Genomic DNA, 4,248 nt, shown 5'->3' on the forward strand with positions numbered 1-4,248 from the left:
CTGTTTTTATTTATTTATTTTATTTATTTATGTTTATTACATGTGTTTAAGCATATTAATTAATTTCATTTTTCTGTTTGGTATTTTTTATTATTATTTTCATTAGTTAAAGTATGATTTATTAGGTTTTATCAAATTTCTGTGTGTTTTTAGTTTAGAACAATAAAGAGCATGTTATTTCGGATTGAAATACTCACTGTTAATTTTTGATTTTTTTATATGTGATATATGGAGGTGTAAATAACTACTGTAAAAAAATTAGAGGTTTTGGGATTCGGGAACCCTGTCAGAAAAACCAGACATCAAATCAAGATTTTCAAGCTTTAAAATCGTTGTTAAAATCAAAAGGGTAACTTGCTGTTATGTTATTTTCCTCATCCGATATCCGATTTGAGATCCATAAAATGATGTGAATTCATGTTAAGATGATATATTTACTGTGAAATTTTAGTAATTTTTGGCTTCTGTTTAATATTTTTCCTCTGACATAAAGTCGGATTTTAAATTTAAAACTCGTTAGGGTTTACCAAAACCCTAATCAAACTTGTAATGACCATAGATCTCAAACCACAGATCCAATTCATGATCTGTAAAAAAGGAGTTTCATTATTTTTTTGTCTACTATTCACTGCTACAATTTCAGAAATTTTTGATTAAGTTTGCTATTTATTTATGTATTTTCAATCCTAAGTAACTGTTTTAACCCTTGTTAGATTTGTTATATTTTAGTTCAGATTGCTGGAAGGGTTTCTCCCTAACCGGAGATGCTTTTTCCAATCTGTAAATTGGGAAATCTCTGTTTTTCTTTCTAGTTTATCTCTGTAAAAATTTAGAAGTTTTCATGGAAGATTGACCCCTAATTCGGGTTTAACTCTAAAACTGGTTTGTGACTTAGGTTAAAAACTACATATTTTAGGGTTTTAATGCATTTTTAGGATTAAAATAATGTCAAAAAATTATTTTTATGATTTCAATCTGAATTTAGAGACATAACAAGTGCAGGTACCAATTTTTATGAAATTTGGAATCCGTTTGATGACTGAATTAGTCAAATTGCAAAATTGGGCACCCGTAGGTTTGGCAATGATAAAAGGTTTGGCAAAATCCAAAGGTTTCATCACGGTCTCTTCTTTCGAGGATTCCGTTCATTTTTGCCCAATCAGGTCAAGGGTACAAACCTGAGCCTCCTTTGATGAGGTATTCCATTTTCAAACATGAAATACCCTAATATGATTCTTGGCTTAACCCTTAACCTGACCGAATTGAAAATGGATAAAATATGGATAATATGATTCTGTTTTGACTAAAGCTCAGAGTTTCTGACTCATTTTGAAAGATTTGATTGAAAATGGATAAAATAGCTGTAAAAGATTAGAGTCCTAATCCGATTAAAACTCTGAAGAAGAATCCTGATCCGACTGGACTCTTGACGAAGAGTCCTGATCCAACCAAGACTCTAAAATTTTGGCCAAAACAGAAGATTTTAAAAGGTTTTCTTAAAAAACAAGTAAAAAGGTAGTGAAAAGTAGAGTTTTGATCCGACTGGACTCTGAAAAAGGAGTCCTGATCCAACTAGGACTTTGAAATTTTTGGAGATTTTTGTAAAGTAAAGGAATCCAGAAGCGACACCACCTAAATGGGTCTCATTTGAGAATTGAAATCGGTTGAAAATTGAGTTTAAAACAAATCCAGATTGTTTTCTGAGAAAATATTTCAAAATATAAGGTCCTGGGGGTTGGAAAATGACAGAATGTTGATTAAAAACCCAGGTTTTAACAATTGATTTTGAAAGAAAAGTTTTAAAACCCCGAATCTGGATTGAATATTTTAAAAACATGAGTGCTGGATCTTGAAAATGAGATGTAATGACATGCAATGCAGTGAAATAACATGTTAAATGGATGAAATGATATTGCGATGATATATGAAATGTAAACACTAGATGAGGGTGAAAATTTGGGGTGTTTACAGAGCCACAATATCCAAGATTTCCTTATTAAGGCAAATTTTGCAACAAGAGAGTATATATCAACATAGTCTATCTCTTCTTTCTGAGAAGATTCTTTGGCTACTAACCAAGATTTAAATTTATTTATACTTTCATCGGATTTGAATTTTTTCTTTAATATCCATTTATAACAAATGTCTTTTCTTTAGGTAAACCAGTCAATATCAGACTTTGTTTTGCTCAATGGACTCAATTTCTTTGTTCATAGCTTTTACCCAGTTTGTTGATTCATATGAGTTTATTGCCTAATTATATGACAAATTATTTACTATGTCATCAAGGTCAATCAAATAACATAATTTCTCTGACAAATGAATATAATAGTCATCAAGATATGGAAGAGCTCTTGACCTTTTGCGATTGACATGAGTTTGATGCAATAAAGACAGATCATTAACAGTTGGTTCACTGTTAACTGACTACTCTTAATTACTAACAATTGGATCATCATTACCTAATTGTTCTTGTGAATCATCTAAATCATACATAGATAAAAAAGATAATCTTTATTTACCTTGGGAATTGTAGGTTCTATGTTTTGATCTTCCAAAAACATATCACTACTTTCAATTAGACCCTTATCAGAATGATAGAATTTATAACCTTTGGTTCCTTTGGGATATCTAATAAATATATATCTTATGGATCTACTATCAAGTTGATCTCTTGATCGATCCATTATTTTTATGTGAGCTACTATACCTCATTTATGAAGATGACTAAGGTTTGACTTTTTTTCAATCCATAACTCATAAGGTATAGAGAAAATGGCCTTATAAGGAACCCTACTCAGAATATATGTTGTTATATAAATAGATTCTCTCTAAAATACTTTGGGTAATAAAGAATAAACCAACATACACCTGACCATGTCAAGAAGAATCCTATTATATCTTTCAGCCATACCAATTTGTTGTGATGTTATAGGTGTAGTTGTTTAGGGTTTTATTACATTCAACTTACAATATTCAGTAAATTTATTTGAGGTGTAATCTCCTTATCGGTGAGACTGTAGGACCTTAATTCTTTTTCTAGGTTGGGTTTCTACTTCTTGATGATATTCTTTAAATTTATATAACGCCTCAAACTTATACGTTATAAGATATATATATATATATATATATACCTTAAATAATCATTAATAAATGATATGAAATATTGCAAACTTTTATGAGCTTGGGTCTTAAAAGGTCGACAAATATCTGAATAGATAATTTTTAATAATTTAAATGCTCTAATTACATCAACTGAAATGGTTTTCTTATCATTTCTCCATAAATACAAGATTCACATTTATGGAAGGATGTTTTTTTTTAAAGTTTGGTATTAGATTTTGTTTGACTAGTCTCTTTATTTTCTTTAAATTAATATGTCCTAACCTTTGGTTCCATACATTAACATCTACATTAAAGACATTACCAATATAACCAAAAGTTGATATTATTTTATTTGCATCAGAAATATTGAGTTTAAGCAATCCATGGTTAAAGGCACCACCAAACATAATCCGACTATGTCTTCTCACCATGACCTTTCTTGAGAAAAATCTAACTTCAAAGCCCTTATTGACCAAGGATGAAACAAACACAAGGTTCCATCTCATGGATGGTACAAACAGGACATCGGTCAACAAAACATTATTTTCTGGGGTTTTAGTACGATAAGTACCAACACCCATAACATCATAATAGTTGTTGTTCTCCATGTACACCTGATGTTCCTCAGGTTTAAACTCAGTCATGTCCACCATGCTTTCCTTGCTCTTGGCAATACATCATGTTGCTCCTGAATCCACCCACTATCCAGAAAATTTCTGGTCCGCATATGAATACTATGATATCACGACTCTTCCGTTGCCTGCCAAATTCATGGTCAAAAATAGATGTTCACCAATGTTGATGGTGTTTCATCATTTTGAACCATTATTCATGGTAGAGAATAGTTGCATGATATTTCTTATTGTTCTATCCATTGAAATGACTTGTTCTTACATCATTCTTATCTTATATCATTTTCTTCTAGCCCATTCATGGTTTAAAATACCTTATGCTATTGTCTTATCATGCATTGTGTATTTGTTATGTGAATCATGTTTGAGAACTTGTTTATGCAAAATGTGGTGTATGTTCTCATTTTTGAGATGCACCTATGGTTGAAAATCATTGGGTATACACTATGCCTGTTATCATCGCAAAATTCCCCCCCCCCCCCCTTCCTCTGTGAGAGTGAGAGAAACGATT

Source organism: Nuphar pumila, chromosome 9, assembly GCF_984573655.1.
Source record: "Nuphar pumila chromosome 9, dmNupPumi1.hap1.1, whole genome shotgun sequence".
Taxonomy (NCBI): domain Eukaryota; kingdom Viridiplantae; phylum Streptophyta; class Magnoliopsida; order Nymphaeales; family Nymphaeaceae; genus Nuphar; species Nuphar pumila.